Source organism: Trachinotus anak, unplaced genomic scaffold, assembly GCF_046630095.1.
Source record: "Trachinotus anak isolate AG129_WGS33_773 ecotype Australia unplaced genomic scaffold, CSIRO_AGI_Tana_v1 ptg000003l, whole genome shotgun sequence".
NCBI classification, from domain to species: domain Eukaryota; kingdom Metazoa; phylum Chordata; class Actinopteri; order Carangiformes; family Carangidae; genus Trachinotus; species Trachinotus anak.
The window spans coordinates 23,707,035-23,725,504 of record NW_027273854.1 but is presented as its reverse complement, the minus strand read 5'-3'; the positions used below and the strand labels follow the sequence as shown (position 1 = coordinate 23,725,504).

At 41.5% G+C, this 18,470-nt stretch overlaps 1 protein-coding gene across 7 annotated transcripts in view; it reads left to right on the top strand.

Moving 5' to 3' along the window:
* Nucleotides 1–18,470, top strand: part of LOC139618633 (thyroid hormone receptor alpha) — a 108,994-nt gene that overhangs the window by 22,358 nt on the left and 68,166 nt on the right. The gene's annotated exons all lie outside the window — the stretch shown is intronic.

The window sequence follows — 18,470 nt, the reverse complement described above, 5'->3', positions numbered from 1 at the left end:
TGACCTGCTCTGTCCTCTATCCTGATTGTCAGGCAGGTCGCCAGGTGTGGTATAGTCTGTCAATCACATGGTAGCTACGCCCTAATGCATACACTGCTTTATGGTCCGTTTTCCTCTAAATGGAGCATAATTTAAAAAATGAACATCATGTTGTGTTGAAGAAGACTTGAAACTAGAGACTGAGACCATAAACACATTAGGAAAATGTTTACTGAGGTAATAAATCAAGTGAGAAGTAGAGACATTTTCCCACAGACTTCAATACAATCTGACTTCTTTTTACAACCAGTGGAGTCGCCCCCTGATGGTCATTAGATAGAATGCAGCTTTAAGGCTCTTCAGCATTGGCTTCGCTTTTCAGACCTGGAGTCTACGTCCATTATTATATACAGTCTACGTTACCACCCTGTCTACTGTCAAAACGTCTTTAGTAAAGACAAAGAGCACAAGTAATGTTCCCTCATAATCTTGATGATATCTAGTGTTCACAGTAGGAAGTGCATTTCAATAGAGTTAGCAGGCCACATATTATTTTAATTTTTTACACCTTGCTGGTCATATAAAGTAAGGCCAACTGGGCGTAGTTTGGACACCCCTACTCTAGGTAATCGTAGCAGGAAATGTCAAACCTCCAGGTAAACTCTGTATCGTCTCTCTGTGCCAACTCACCATAATTACCTCTGTAAAGACACTTACTCTTCATGTTGGTTGGTAAAAATCTGAAAATGTTTTCAACAAGGTTTGTTTTCCTCAGCTGGTAGATGAATGGCTAAATTACATGTCTGTGTGGTAAAAAACACAGTCAGTAAATAGATATGATTGACAAAGGCGACATTTTAAACACTGTAATTTCTGTCCAGTCCTTCACACTGTAAATCCTCGGCAGCAACTGTTGTGGTTTTTAGGCATTTCTCCGATTCCTGTGATCTTGACCCATCCTCTTTGTAGCTTGTGAAATTGGAGACAGCTGGTTACAGCCAAATGCTGTAACAGAGCAACACATCTGGCCCCCATATAAATGATTTACAGTCACAAGAGAATTGAAAACTGATGTAAAAGAAAGGCTGTTGCTCATTGTTGTGGTGGGAGACTGTCAGTGGGGTTAGCTGTTTCCGAAATTGACCAAACTTCCTTTTGATATGTCCATCTCAGCGGCTTTTTGCTTTCTGCCCCATAAAAAGCTAATACATCAAACCCTCTGGTCTGGAGTTCAGTGTGAATTTCTCTGCAGAGTCAGTGGTTTTTCTTTCTTTTCTTTTTCTAATCTAGCAGATAAGCAAACTGAAAATATTAGCAAATCTGAAGAAAGTGAGCATTCAGTTTAATATCTCAAGCTGGCGTCTTCTTCCCTCTATCTCTTCATCTGACTGTGTTAGATGTGTTGGGAGTCAGTTACATAATCAGTTTAAATGTCATCAACATTACAGGATGATGGATTGGGCTTCGTCTCAGTTATCATTTGCTTCTATGTTGCAGCAATGCCAATCTCAAGTGTACTGAGAAACTGTAGACAGCAAGTCACAGCGTTTTCTGCTGAACAGGGTCAGGAACAAACATCACGTGTGCCAAATTTAAAACCTGCATAGCTCTACTTTATAGCTTCACAATAATACACAGCTGTTCAGAAACTGTTTAAAAGGGTTAGCAGGGTTAACTAAAGGAAAGCAACAAGTTCATCTGAATGGAGTAACAATTTACTGATGATATAACATTTGGGACTATTTTATACGAGGATTAATTATAGGTCCCATATTTTACACTTTTCCAGTGTTTTATTTGAAGTGTTGGTCTCCATCAGAAGATATATTTGTGGTTTAAAGACGCAAAAACCATCTCAGTGTAGTTTTACATCTCCTCTCTCAGGCCTCTCTCTGGAGCTCTAGTAACAACAGGTCAGTGAGCCAATCAGAAGAGAGGATCTGAGTCTCTCTTCTGATTGGCTGACTGTTTTCTGAGTGATCTAATAAATATACAGCAGATTTCGGGCAAACACTCAGAGAAACCAAATCCTGAAAGGTTGGATGGTGGGTCCAGGTGGGCGGGGCTTTGGGGCAGTGACTATTTTGTTGTGACATCACAAAATTGCAGAAGTCCTGACGGCTGGTTTTAAGGCTCAGTTTCTGAATACAGGCTGTGTGCATTTCTCTGTGGACTGAAGCTTTGTTACTTTCACAGTATTAATATAGAACCTAGAACTGCTTTATAATCAAAAAACATATGGATTTTAATTCAATAAGTATTTTTTTATATTATTATATTTCATTCTAAAATAAAATGAGTAGCATATGAAAATTTGCAGTAATTAGGGTTAGAAGAAGAAGGTAGAGACAAGCCATCAGACGGCATACACAATCAGACAAGATTTTATAGCCACACTAGCAGCTCTGTGAGACTGCATAGGCACAGCTGTGCATCATGGAGGTAGAGACGTGGGTCAAAGACTCTGTATGAGGTGACAGGAACAGATGTGTGGTGTTCTGACGACAACAACAGGAGGTTAGCTGTAGTTTAGCACACAGCGGATCTGAGTCAAACTTGAAGACACAGAGACATATTTTTAGATTCACTCAGCCAAGAAACCTCCATAAAAGTTTTCTTCAGTGTCACAGTAATCCAGTAATTGTTGTCTGTATGCCCATGGGTACATTGCTGCTGTCAGTTTGCATAAATGTAAACAAATATAGGCTAAAATAATGTTTCTCAAACTGTAGCAACATCATACAGCCTGTTTACACCCTCCAGTGCCCCGGATTATGGGAACTGTAGTTCTAAAACTTAGGGCGTGATTATACTGCAATTAGAAGTGAGACAAATAATAATAATACTACATTAACATTAACCATTTTATATGTTGCTCTATCAACAGTTTTTGACATTACTGTGGCCCATCGACATAGTTCTTATATTCTTGGGACTCTGACACTCTCCTCTTTCCATTTGCAGTCTCAGTTTGGTTTGAGTCAGACTTTGAAAACACATGGTCAATGTGTCTAAAATCACATTGCAGTGTGTTTGTGTTTGTGATCGGACATAAAACAACCAGCAGAATTCACTATTTCAAAACATTTTATAATAATGGTGATGACACCAGTTGTCACTGCAAGACACACGGACACACGCACACGCACACACACACACACGTGATTGTGTGTGTGTCTGTGGATGGGGGGGGGCATGTTTGGCATCTATATGTGTGCCAGTGTTTGTTGTAAGTTTGTGTTTGTGTGTGTGTGTTTGTGTGTGAATTCCATTTGTTGTTTGTGCTCATCAGATTCATCATGTCATAATTCAGTCCTCTCTGACAGCACAACACACACTCCAGCTCATCTCTGAAACAACATTCAGAAGCATGAAGCATTAATGAAGCGGCTCACAGCTCCCAGTACGTTTTTGGTCATCTGTTGTTGTGCTTCCAGGCCTCATTTACTAAACCATAAAGTGCTGTGGGGCAGGTTTGGATAATCTGGTGTGAGGCCCAGATAAATATGGGAGGCTTGCAAGACAAGTAAACCCTTGTTCCCATCTGAGCGCCCCCCCCAGAAAAACCACCACCGACCTTTTTGCCCTAAATCTTCCATCTACTGGTATCTCCCTGTTTTGTTGATGCTGCTTGACTGATTTGAACTTAGAAACTCCAGCTGACAGCTGACCGCTGGACGAACTCTTCATCAGGTTGGGGTCAAAGGTGGCATTATCTTGGCGCAGCGACATCTGTGTGATGACCCACTTTGAGTCCTCCGAGGGTTGTTTCCAGCCAGATGACGTGGCAGTGACACAAGCCGTAGTGTTTCGTAGTAACTTAGTGTTTGGTTGTGATATCCTGAGCTGGCTCCAAGGAGCGGGGCCAATTAAGGCTTTTTTTTAATGGCTCAATATCAGCTGTATGAAGCCCAATCAGTTTGCATTTTTGTTGTTTATTGTAGCCCTGTGTGCTCAGGGTTGGGGAGCAAATGGGACATTGAATTCAATTTAAATGATCACCAAGAATGAAACTGAGTGGTTGTATTTGTGAGCTATGTGGTATTAAACCTTTTAAGTAGCATTAAATTCCTTTCTTGGTGTCTGCAGGAAAATAATCATGAATGCTGGTTCCCTTGTACAGTAAATTACCAACTCTGCTCTCAGGATTTTCACACCACAGCAAGGATGTCTCCCTAGTGAACTTACTGTAAATTATCAGTAGAATAAATAACCAGTTTAGTTTATATTTAACAAGGTATTGTATTATGAGGATTCTGCAATAGTCCTGACAGTTTGCAGTTGTGTTAATCAGTAACATTTAAATAGATAACAGTTTGAAAACACGAGGACAAACGGCTGATGAGTCATAAGTGACAATTTAAGTGTGTTTTCATGTAGTTTTTATGCCTGTTTTCAATTGGAGCAAAGAGAACTTGGAAACACTGGAAATTTAAAAGTAAGGTTTTTACGTTTGGAAGAGTTGCTGTAAAAACAAAATGCGACAAAGTAAAATGGAAACAGACTTGGAGATTAAACTGATGTACATGAAGCCTATGGCTCCAACATCACTCATCACTGACAAAAATATCATATCTGTCCGGGTATATTTTCTACTTTGTTTTCCACTGTTTGAGATTTTATCTCTGTTCTTTTAGTTACATCAATAAACCAAACTACAAGCTGGACATTTTGCTGTGGTGATGTCGAAGTTGACGGTGGAGTAGTTCATTTACAGCCTAACATTAGCTTTTTACTTCTGGTGATTGTAAGTGGTGTTGATTTGTGAAATTTATCCTGCTGAACTGAACGTGTCCGTATCATAAACCTTTTCTGCAATAATCCAGAAGCCAGTGTAAAAATCCCGCTGGCTGTTTGTGACCAGGGCGGCGCTAACTTCCTCCCTCCTTATGTTCTGTGAAAAGCCTTGTGTGTGTTTGTGTGTGCAGGTTTTTGTTGGTACAAAATGCCTGTGACGTATTTGATTAACATGCCTCCTTCATGTACAGCAGGCTTCAGTAACTCATGCACATATAACTGAAATGTTTTTTGTAGGAGAGACGACCTTCAAGTATCCTGATTTTCAAGTTCTAATACAAACACACAACCTACATGTCCCTGAGTGTGAGTGCACACTGTACACATCTTTTGTGGGAGTTCAGTACTTTGTGTTTTTCCCTGTGAGATGTTGACTAAGTTTAGACCCACGTCATGATCAGAAGCTGTGATGCCACTAAAACCACAAGACTGGTTTTGGGAGTCATGAAACCTTTTACTGTTGTGCGCAGTACAGTGTCATCAGAGTGGTTTTATGTGTCACCTCTGGCCCTCGACTGTTCACTAACCTCCTCCCCACTTTGTTACTGTTGCTACACTGGTCAACTAGGGCTGCACAGTGAATCGAAATATAATCAAAATCTCAATATGGCCAAGTTCAATATCATATAACACTTATAAAAATATAAGCGTTGTGATGCTACAGGGACGCCTCAGCCTACAAATCATATTCTCAGGCTTAAAGACCCAACAAAAATCACATCAGCATTATTAATTTTTTTTTTTTTTTCGGTGAAAATAAAGAACGATCATTCCAACTGAAATCAGGACTCATCACAGTCACAATATTTTTTACATCATTCAGCCTGAAATGAAATGACAACTGGCAGGTTTTATCAGCTATAGCTATCTGATCTAATTATTACTGTCAAGCTAACGTTGGCTCCGTCAGATTGTTGAAAACACCTTGTGACCCTAACAGACCCATGTTTGGCTACATCGCTTACAGAAGTGTTCATAAACGTATTGAACAGCTGTGAGACCGTGGCTGGTGTCTTTCTCACCTTGTGAGTCTGTGTATGTGTGTCATCATGGCAAAAATGTGGTTTTGGAGCCGCCTGCTGTAGCTGGAACAGCCACTGAGGTGGCTTTGATTACTTTGGCAGGCGTTCACACATCTGTCTGTGGACAGATGACGTCACAACCGTGTCAGACTCAGCCACAAAACGTCATAGGTGTGTAGCAGAGATCAAATGAAGGTCAAGTTCCAAGATGGGTGTAGTCCAGCACATAAGTGCTGTGTAGTCATATGTAGTAGTGGTGCAATAGTAATGCAGTAGTAGCCGCTGAGCACTCATTCGTTGGACCGTGAACGTGTTGACGGGTGTTGACTCTGGTGTGATCCCCTCGTGAGATCATCTCTAGTTTCAGTTTCTACGTCACAAGAAAAAAGGCTTTCAGGATGAGGACAGTTAGCCTAGTGGCTAACGTCAGCGCTGCTAATTCTGTTGTTGCAGGACTTCCCCTAAAAATGATGTGTTCCCAGCACCTGCAAAAGTCCTGAACGCTCTTAAATGAGAAGGTTTGGGTCGGCCTGTGTTACGGGCTGGGACTGAAACCTGACATGCTGCGGCGTCACTGCTGTAACCTCGGCTGGAATGTGGGACAAAACTGTGTATAGTTGCAGAATAGCAGATCTAATAAGTGTCTGCCCAGAAGACTGGGTATATATAGACTTTCTAAGTGGGTCAGTGGCCTCATGAAAAGACAGACAAACACTTCACCGCATGTAATCTGCGACTGAATAGGATTTCTCAGAGATTGGGGGGGTGAAAGCGTGTTGACATAACAGGAAGTAAGGAAGTGGATGTGACCAGAGCAGTCTGATTTCCCAAGAGTGGCTGGGACTGTTTGGGTGGGGAGAAGCGCTGGCTTTCGTTTTCCCTGGCTATTGTTGAGCAGATATTGTCAAAGATATTCATGATACAAGTTGACGATTCATTAAGCTCACATATTCAAAATGTGCAGCTGCTCAGTGTCCAACAGCTGCTGAAGAGGAAGCAGCACATTTAGCTGTTAAATGTTGTTTCTGAACCTAATGGTTGAGTGATGGCATTTGAATCAGAGGTGCCTCGCTGCTGATTGGGCCTCTGCTGAAGATTGTGCTGGGGGATTATTCAGCGACTGGCAGCCGATCAGTGCCTCGCATTGAATTAATGGCGGCAGTGCTATCAGTGCAGTGTTAGAGTACATTTTAATGAATAGGTAATGAGACTAATGACTGTGACTTTTCCTGTTTGCCTTTGGCACATTTTTTCAAACTGATAATTGGAACTACAAATGGAATGTTTGAGCGCGGGAATACCACATAATCTTATAATGCCATATAATAATCATCAGATTTTAATGCTAGATGTTGTTATGGAAACAGATTTCCAGTTGTTGAACCATGTGAACCATGTGGCAGATGGTTCCGGGGGTAATTTGCATAACACTGAAGTTACTTGAGTGGGAAGAACGGTGATCCTGAGCTGAAACACTCTTAAGACAAAACACAAAGAAATTCAGAAAAAACATTGTCATTAATTTGACAACACATGTGCTGCAGATACTCAGAACAGAACCAAGTACAGAGAAGCGCTGCAAGTAGCACAAACGACAACAGAAGTTCACAGGGGACACAAAAAAGTGACGAACCCGTTGTTCTTGTTCAGTGCTTTGGGACTTTTGAGGTCAAAAGCACTGAACAACAGCAAGATCGCCCAGCCCTAATTGCAAAATCAGACTATGCAGAAAGGGGGGGGGGGCAAACCTTTAGATCTTAGGGTCAATTTTATAGTTTTAATCAATTTGTTTCTTTTGGCAAAATGCACAGTTGAACAAGCTGGTCAGAGCCAGCTGCCGTGGGTGTTTCCATTCCCATCACAGTTAACATGACTGTTAGGACTCAAAGCAGCGGCTTCATCCAGCTCTCCTCTATGATACTTCTCGATTCAGTTTTTTTTGTGCATTGTATTAATCTGTCTTGACACACTTGCAAAAACAAAAACTGAATTACTCAGTGTAAATGGATATATCGCCCTGTCACAGCAGAAGGTCACAGAAAAAGCCCTGTGTGGGTTTTTATTCAGGTGTGTGTTGGGAGATTTGGGGGGGAACATAAAAAAAACTGCATCCAGTCAGGGAAAATGTGAGAACTGCTGTGAAACAGGCAGAGATTAAGTGTCATCGCTCTACTAAGTGTAGCATGAATTGTCTCTTTTTAAAATAAAATAAAAGAGCGTTTTCTACGTACGTGCTCCCTTTATGTAGCCAGTGTGTTTCCACACTGAAGCCTCGGCCACTACACTTTAAAGTCATTTGAAGCGTTCACCTCAGCAGTGAATAAGTAGCTCCGCTGTCTCATGAAAACTGTGGAACTCTGGCCCGTGCGTTATGGCTCATCCAGCCTCGATCAGAGCGATAGCGAGCACTCAGGAGGATCGCTGCCACGCGACATCAGGCGCATTACTTCAGAGCATTTTTCTTCATTTGATGTGACAAACCTAAATGGCTTCATCTAAAGAGGTTCAGTCAAATTTAGTCCAAAATAACACGCACACGTTGAGTGAGGTTTTCGATGATTCAAAGACATTTTTGCCTGTAACAAAGAGTCACTGTCGACATCAACAGTGTTCATGAATAATTTTTCTTTTGCTAACTTCCTACCCTCATCTCTCGCTCTGCTGTCATCCTTCTCCTCTGTTTCATCTCCTCATCCCTTAAGCAGTCCTGTGTTCCTCCTTCATCACTCTTTATCCAGATCCTCTCTGGCTCAGGGACTGTGTAGGATCTGTGTGTGTGTAGGCTGACGTATGGAAGTGTGTATATGTTGCACAAATGGTGGAGTTGTTCTGCCTCTGAGTGCCTGAAAAGCAGATAGTGGTCCTTTTTTTTTTTTCCTCTGTTTTTTTGGCAGATTGCACGAGGCTCCGTTTTCATGACTTTCATATGGTTGCTATGCAACCAGAGGAAGACAGTCTCCAGCTAAATCACACAGCGTTTCACACTTCCACCCTCGGCTCTTCCCTCCTGTCCTCTCCCGCTTCCCTTTCCTTCTCGTTTTTCATTCCTCCTCAGCCTCTGCCTGCTTCTCCTCCTCTCCTGGTCATCTTTTCTCCATCCTCTTTTTTTTCTAATAATCATCTGTCCATACTTCTGTCTGTTCTCATCTGTCTATCATGCTGCTGCCCCCCCCCACCACTTTCCTGGTCTTGGCTCAGCTGCTGGCAAAGCGCACGGCATCCAAGGTCACCCAAGTGTGCTGGTGTGTGTGTGTGTGTGTGAGATAGTTGGGGGAATGTACTATGTGCATGTGTGTCTGCCTATTGGTGTCTACCTGTGGGTTTTCCAATGAGTAAATTTCCCTATTTCCTTTATGGACTTTACTGTACATCTCTGACTGTGTGTGTGTGCGTGCGTGCGTGCGTGCGTGCGTGCGTGTGTGTGCATGTGTGTGTGTGAGGGCATATGGTTGTCCTCATACTGGGTGTGTCTGTGTGTCCTTGTGTGGCCTGCTTGCGTAACCATCCCCTGAGGTCATACTTTATAGGCGCTGATATAAGACGTCTGTCTGTCTGTCTGCCTGCAGTCACCTCACCCAGCACATCGGCCCTGGTGTGTAACATCGGTGTGGACAGATGTGTTATTATGGCAGATTGTAATTGATACGAGTTTAAAGCTGCACTAAGCTACAGCATCAATTATTTTTATTGGGGTGACAATCGCGTCCATATGCGTGTGTACATATGGACATCAGCTTTATGATTAATTTTAACAGCTACATCAGGCACATTTTCACTGGCTCCCCCAGATTTCCTTATATGTTCTCAATTATAAAATACTCATTATACTATGACTTGGCTGAATGCATATCCATATTACTCAGTCTGCTAATCAACATTTTAAATTCAATATTTTATCAATAGTCAAATGTCAACGCGTTTTTTTTCCGAGCTGCAGTTTATAAATTAAACGTAATAAACAGCTGGATTTCACTCACTTTTGTCACGAAGTCACTGAACAGCCGTGGAAGTGGCTGGTGAGCGAGACGCAGCTCGGTTAGCGAGACAGACGGACTAACATTGCTGTTATTCGCTGACATCAAACTTCCCACAATTCATTGGTCTTTTTTTTCTCCCCATTCGTGACCAGATGATTCAGATTCAAATGACGCCCTCTCTGACCTGAAGGGCAGGCTGGGCCTTTGTTGACATTTGCTGTCCATTTAACCTGACTGTCTCTTCAAAGGACTAACTCTGTTTTTTTCCCTGTCAGAATAATAAAACCATCCCTATAGAATCTGTATACACAGGTTTCCCATACAGGTTATTAGGTATTAAGGTTATTAGCTCTTAAAGCCCTAAAGGCAGTCTTGTCCCTGTTGACTGACAGTAAATAGTGTCAAACCTGTCCTCATAATTTTACTACACACACCTGCTGTCTTTGATGCTGATCAATGAACGTCCTGATCGCATGGTACTGTCTTTCCTCTCTGTTTGATTTGTCATCAGAGATGGTGTTGACTGATCTTGTCATCTGATACTGTAAATTTTCAGACTGTCAGTGCGGCATATGCTGCACGCCATAAACATCTACCACCGGCCTGCCTACGCGAATGCTGGCCGTGCTCATGACCGGAGTGTGTCGGAGTCTAGACAGCCACTGAAGCGGCAGTTGAATCAGACAAGCAGAAGTTGAGGTTGAAGCAGGAGACTATAAAGAAGAGGGTTTTTCAATGATGGCAGCGACTGACTGGTGGCAGCCTAAAAAGCGACACAATGGCGGCTGTATTTCTGTTAAGTAGTTATCCTGTATAGGAACCATTGGGAAGGGGGCGTTGTTAAAGCAACACAGGGCTACACTCTCTCTCTCTCTATCTCTCTCTGGTTGACCCCTGCAGTAGATCAGCAGCGTGCCTTCGTGTGTTTCGAGGGAAGTTGGACGGATACCTGAAGGGAGGGGGTGGGCTTTTTTTTTTTCTTTTCAGTTGGATAGTTTAAAGTTTGGCTAACAGTGTGTGTAACTACACCAAAACTGTAGCGCTTAAGGTTTCACCAGGCGTTAAGCTACTCTTAAATCCAGCATCTGTCCGGTGGCCAGAAACACAACATCAAAGCAAGGCTAATGTTGCTCCGTGTGTGGCTGGATGTGTAAATAGGCAGCTCCCATCACACCATAGCTCGCTGTATCAAAGTTTATCAGTGTTGTGTTTTCAATTTCTACTGCTGCCTCAAAGTGGCCAAAAAGACTCCAATAATTAAATTAATACAGCTTTGAAGGCTTAATTAAATTATTTGCAGGTTGTAGCTTTGAATGAATTGAAAACAATGTCAGTTATCAGAGTTAGCTGTATTTGTTGTTGTGTTATAAGACTTTTCCACATAACTGCTGTTATTTGATTGTGTCGATCAGGTGGATGTGTCTGCTTCAAGTAAACTAGACTGCTGTCCATAAACACCAATGGAAAGCACACACACACACACACACACACACACGCACACACACACATGCATACTGGATAATATTTTCAGTGATTTTTCAATTTATTTTCATTAAAAAATGAGATATTTTACATTTGTGAGCTTTTTCATTGTGCTGTGAAGTTTTTGATTGTTAAATCAGGTCCTGTGTGTTAATCAAATTGTTACATGTTTATTAAAGCTTCTGTATTTTTACCAGAGAGATCCTTAATTTGCATGACATTACTGTAAAATTCAAATTATGATCGTTTCTCCAGCTGAACTCATTACTCGTCATCGTGACTGGACTGATGATCAGACACGCTGCTCTGTTGTCGTGCATACTGTCCTATAGATCATCTCTCTGTTCTCATCATTAGGCCTTACTCAGCCTCTTCACATCAGCGCACTCAGACCCTGTAGTCTCAGTTAGCCTCGACTGCTCATGTGTCATAACCAACATTCCCATTTCACCCTTTTTATTCATAGTGCGTATATCTTCACATGGTTTCTGAATTGCACTGAGTGTCTTAATGAACCACACAGTGGAAGACAAACTCCACACTTGACTGGAATATTGAAACATATCAAACATATCTTCATATTGGAGCTGGATTGTGATGCATTTGTGATTTATCATTTCCAGCATTGTGAAGACTTGAACATCTTTATTTGACTGTAAGGATGTGACAGAGTGCATGTGGCAGCCAAACCCATGAAAATATTTATTCATGATTCAGTTAATGTGGTAACCTTTATTATTTATATAGTATATCATAAATTGTTTGTTTGTCCATTGCAAATTAAACATGTTTAGCGCATGTCTATACAACCTGCTGCGCGCTGTCTAAAAGAACCCAGGGTAACCTCGTTAATTGGAATTGGTCATTTTACACTGAACCGACTGAACAAGATATGTCTTTTATCTACTGTACAGTGGGTGCCAAATTCTTTTCAGGAAAGTGGGCAGACTTGTAAGACCTGTCTTAAAGCTGTGTTGCGTTTCACTTTACACCTCATTTGACTGTCTGAATGACATTTACTAAACTAAAAGACGAATTCCTTCGCTTCTATTCTCACTCTGTTCTGCCAAGCTCGCAAAACGGTGCAGTGCCTCTGGGGTAAGCTTTCCAGGTTGAGAAACACTGACTCGCTTAACTAGTACATTTTTCACTAGTTGTATTTCTTCATAGTGACTTCTTATCATTTTAAACGTATCATACCATATCGTTACTGAGCCTATGTTCTGTTGTAGCTCAACAGTGAGATTACATTATTTTTCAGTATAGTTGTATATGATTAAAAATAATTACAGGGACTCTCCTTCATTTCACTGTCTGTGCTCTCTGATTTAATACCCTTCAGATAAAGTGGGACAAGCTTTCAGAGGTGGGAGCGCTCTATTCACATGTCAATACTGTCAGAGAAATATTCATTACACACCCTCATCATGAACACCACACCCAGCCCAACATGAAAGCAGAGCTGGGATGTTATCAGCCTTTTGCAACGGTCTAAACAGGCTTCACAGGTTCCATAGGACCACGCGCCCTGTGCCATTGTGTTGCCCTATAGTTTCATATGTACTGTACTGTATAACCACTTACGCTGCAAGCAAGCATAGGATCCCAGTTTTACAGCCCAGCTACTTACCTAATTAAAAAAAAAAAAAAGCACACATGCAAGTGGAGCTGAAGAGCAAGGAAGGACATTTTCAATTATACACATGATTATGCACTTATCTCTTTCAGCCTTTTGAAGTGAACGTTTCTCCTGTCGTAGTAAATTCTGCCAAAAAACATCTGATTTTGCCTGCTCTGCTTGGTGCAGAGTTCACTGTAAGGGAAGAGAGAGGGTCTCTCTCTCTCTCTCTCTCTCTCTCTTTCTCTCTCACACTCACACACACACACACACATACTTGTACTTCCATCTTTGTGGGGACACTCACTGACATAATGCATTCCCTAGCCCCTTACCTTAACCTTAACCATCACAACTGAGTGCCTAACCCTAACCCTGACCCTGACCTTAACCTAACCCTAATTCTAACCATAACTCTAAAACCAAGTCTTAACCCCCAAAACGTGATTTGAAGGTGTCTCAAAAAGTGAGGACCGGCCAAAATGTCCTCACTTTCCCAAAATGTCCTCACTCTGTTAGTAAAATACCTTTTTTGGTCCTTGCTATGTAGCAAATACAAGTACACACACACACACACACACACACACACACACACACACACACACACACGTATACCAACAGTTGTAACCAACAGTTGTCCATGCAGAGTGTGTGTAGGTGGGGTGGTGGGTGTTTTCTAAGCTCCATCCACATCCAAAAACATGGAAGCGTCATGACCAATAGCCCTAGATAGAAGTACAGTATGACCTCATTGGTACCTCCTGCCAAATACTGAAACAGAGCAGAGCCTTGGCCAAGTGACTTTGCTTACTACAGAAACACACACACACACACACACACACACACACACACACACTGTTCCAGGTCAGTGTGCCAGTCTCTTGGTAGTAGAAGACTCAGCGGGTTCAGAGACGATAAAAAAAACAACACTGTGATGGTTTCTGGATGACTGGAGGATAACTTCCCTATTTGTTTTCCCTTCTCGCCTCAGGTCAAAGGTCACGGTTAGATACAGAATAATGACAGGCAGTCAGCCGACTCACAGCCCTGAAATGCCACAATCTTCAGTCCAAAAATCATCAGTATAAAAGCAGATTTTTTGGGAACATCAAAAGAATGATGAAAGTATTTTTCATTTACATTCAAATCTTTGTCTCGTAATTGTCTTAGCATATTTTTTAACCTGTATTTGTCTTATTGTCAAAACCCCCAAAAAAACAAAACCAAAGATGAGTTACCTGCCCTGTCAAGCCTATTTGCTCTCGTTCAACATTTTTTAATTCATTGAAAAACAGTCCAAATTAGGGCTGTAACGAACAATTGTTTTTGTTGTTAGTGAAAAATGTGGCATTTTGTCTTGATTAATGAATTACGTCATTATCAATTGTCCATTTTTTTTGTTTTTTGTTTTTTATTTTTGTTGACATGCTAATCAATTTATTGACAAATTGTCATTTCCTAAAACAACACTATTCAAACAAAAGGATGGCACATGTGGGACCTAAAATGCAGTGCCTGTTGGGTAATACATAACATCAGGTAAATTAGTCTTCATCAGAGATATTGACATAGTCTTTAATCTATTTGTCATATATGGTAACCATGTCTTCTAGCTAGCTCATGAAGTCGACAGCCATGCTAGCAGCTTTATGAGGCTATTTTGACACAGTGGAGCTTGGAGCTAAGCGCTAATGCACACATGCTAATATGCTTGTAGTGAAATGCTAACATGGTCATTAAGCAGCTATGATATTAACTGTGTTAATTATCTTAGTTAAGCATGTTGCTAATTAGCACTAGATACAACGTTGAGCTGCGGCAGATGGGAATGTCATTAGTTGAGCAAATGTTTGCTCAGAATCCAAAGGTTTGGACAAATGGAAAGTTTGATGTGATGGTGATGCATGAGGTAAAGCTTGTGTCCCCTCGTATTCACTCATCAGCCTCGTGTCTCAGATGAGAGATTATTTGAGGAGAAATGGGAATGACGTGCCTCAAAGACCCTGAGTTCAGGTCCTGGATCTGGATTTGTTCCACGTTTCTAAGACGACTCAGCCACCAGGTTACCCTGCTTTCTTTTCTTCATTTGTTTTTTTATCTCCTGTCTTTCTTTCTCTCCCTCTCCGACGGCTAAATGGTTGTTAATTTTGTCTTTTACTTTGCAGCCAATTTGTCAGCCAACCAACCATCAGCTCATGGTTTCCTTTACATCCTGACACTCAAACCATATTTCTGGTACACTAGTGATAACAGCCTGTACTTTAAATCTGTCACAGTAACTGATGGGGGAGGGAAGTCATTTCCCCCCCCGGTTACAGAATGATGCATATTGTATGAAATAGCGCTTTCCTCCCATCTCTCTCTCTCTCGTTCTGTCTCCGTTCATGAAATTAATCTTATGTCTCTTTCATTTATTGTTTCCTCTTGTTGGTTGTTTAGATCCTCTGCTGAGGTCGCCCTTGTTTGCCTTGGAGACGTCTGTGTTGTAGGAGGAAGAGACCAGAAATGTGTTTTTTGTTGTTTGCCAAAAAAAAAAAGAAATGAAGGGAGGACGGGTGTATATGTATGAGTATATGTGCTAATCTCGATTTATCACATTATAGTTACCAAGGTAATGTTCTGTTACTCAGGGTGTCTTCACACCCTGAATTGAGGTTTTTAACAGGCTTTCATTAGTGTCTGTGTGTCTGATTGCATACGTGTGGGTGGCACTGCCAGGGCCAGGGGGGCACAACCCCCTCTGTGGAATTTGATTGGCCACTAGAGTCAGAAGGTGCAGGTTAATTGTCCCGTCGGTGTCATGGATGAATTACTGCACAGGCCCAAAAGCGCCCGGACCAAAGCCTCTGTGTGGAATAGACTGTTTACATGTCATGTTGGAAAGTCAATCACATGAGCACAGTGAGATGCTAAATGACCAAAAAGAAACACAAAAGACCCACAAAGTGATGTTAAAGAACTACAAACAGACACAAAAGGACCACAAAGGTTTATTGTGTCATAATCCTCCATGGCTGGAGGGTATCTGGATGAACAAATACGTGTTTTTATCGATGTCTATATTATGTTTATTGATTGATATAATATGCACTGCAGAATGAATATTTTCTGAATGACCTGTGTGTGTTTTATACATTTATATAAAATTTTAAATGTATTAGATAGACCCTTCTAAATAATATATCTGCCCCCTCTCTCCTTTAGAAGTGTCAAAACCAACCCACTCTGTTTGAGTGTGTGAGGGCAGGTGTGTGAGTGTAGGAGTTTCTGTATCTGCCTGTTCTTTTTATTAATGTCTTTACAAGTGGCACCAGCAGTGTGAAGAGCGCTTGAGATTCAGTCAGGACAAGCCTTGACTCACACGGTTGTTTTGATTGTCACCACTTATAGGATAATGCAACCTCCACCTGTGTGTGTGTGTGTGTGTGTGTGTGTGTGTGTGTGTGTGTATGTGTGTGTGTGTGTGTGTGTCTTCAACTCGTTACTTGTTTGCCTTTATGAAAGACAGTCACACAAAGAGACTTATGTGCGTCTGTCAGAAACTCAGAAACCCAACCCAAGAGCAGCTTGCACAGATGGAGGAAGATTAACAGGGAATGTGTATGTGTGTATATGTGTGTGTATGTGTGTGTGTATGCATGTCTGTACATTGTGTGCATTCAAATGTGGGCTACCAACAATAGATTTTTCACTCAGTAACTGCTGTGCATACTGAATAAGTGCTGCAGCTTTTGTTATTGCTGGTATCTGTTTATTTGCTTCTGTCATCACTATGGAGCCATTATGACATTAGCAGGATCGCACACTGTTGCTTTATTATTTGCTCCTGTGCATGAATCACTTTTCTTGTGCAACGTGTCTTTGACAACATGTTCACATTATAGAAGAAATCGTAATCGTAATTGTAAACACTCTCACAGAGATGGTTTGATGTGTGCTTAAGTGTTATTATGGGTATTTTTGTGAAATACTTTGCCACTCTTATTGTACCTTGACGTGTTCGACCAAATTACAATGAAATTCAACTCCGTCATGATTTAGAATATGAGAAGGAAGAGAGTAAAGCTCTGTGCTTTTCTTCCATCTGATCTCTTTTCATGCTTGTTGGACTTTTCAAATCACCTGATTTTCCTTTTTTTTTTAAAAAAATCTTCTGGACTGGCTTTTGAGAGAGTTATTTTCACTCCAGGATAACGAGTATATGCTGTTTGTCACTCTTTTTAAGTGCTGGTCCAGCACTGCTGCAGCTTTGATATCAAACAATTGTCCCACGTTCTTATTTTAAAGCTTCTATCTATTCATTTTCTCTTGCTTATCCTGTTCACAATGAAAACAAAGTTTCCCGCACAGATGCATATTTCCCTTCACCATCTTGTTTCTCCTGGGGGAACCCGAGACATTCCTGGTTAGCTGGGATATTATTCCTCTGTGGTCAGGGTCTGACTCAGGATCTCCTCCCAGCAAGAATACGTCCCATCCAGGAGGCATCCAAATGACCTTCTGTAATCGTACTCTCTGTGTCTGAGCACCTCAACCTGTCCCCAAGGCTACGTTCAGACTGGAGTCCGTCATCTTTGAGAAGTGGTCGCAGTGGTTGGGATGTGACTGGAGAAATGGCAGTGCCATGTTGGTCCAAACAACTGCTGGGTGAATTGCAAAGGAATTTTGTGTAGATATTCGTGTACCTGATGATGCCACAATATATGATGTTATATTGTGGATGATTTTACTTTGGCGTATAATCCCATTTTTTTATGATGAATAGTACAGATGGCATCATTAAAAATCTCTGTATTTAGCTATTTATTTTTAAAGTTCAATCACTGGTAACCAGCCCATTGTCTGCCATTAAACAGCTAGCTCGCTAACTGTAGCTGGTTGTAGCAGCCCTTGTTCCTCGGCAGGCTTGACGTAGCGCCATGTACACCAGTTCTCCACCTGAGCAGAACAAGAATGACCCAAAGCAGCTGCAGTCCAAGATGATGGAGGTACAGTCCTGCCTGCAGGACACAAGACCTGCCTGCAGGCAGGACAACCAGAGGCAGGGCCAGCCAGGGCTAGCTGCCCAGAGACTGAATTTTCTACATTAGCACCTCATGAAGAAATAACAGTGCTGTCCAAATGAATACTCAATATGAGCTAAGGAAGAAGTGTGATTAGTTGTGACACAATATGTCAACAGAAGGCTTTTTCTGATCGAGGATTGTGATTCTACCCAAAAACATTGTCATATGATCTTTTTGCCAGATCGCCCATCCTCAGTTGTATTGTGTGTTTAGTGTAAATTAGCAAATGTAAAGCAAGATTGTGAACATGATAAACAAAGAACCTGCTAAACATCAGCATATTAACATTGTCACTGTGAGCATGTTAGCAGCTCAGAGGACTGTTGTAGTGTTGATTATGGTTATATGCTGTACATTTTGGAAAGCACTAAAAAACAGTGTGACCCAGCTAATGGGATCTAGATCAGAAAATCTTTTATTACTTTTATTTATTTATTTTGTAGGAGAGCTCTTTGAATCATGAGGTCTCTAAACTGAATGCTCCCCACCACTCAGGGGAGTTTGGTGACTCCCTTCCCTTGGAGTCAAA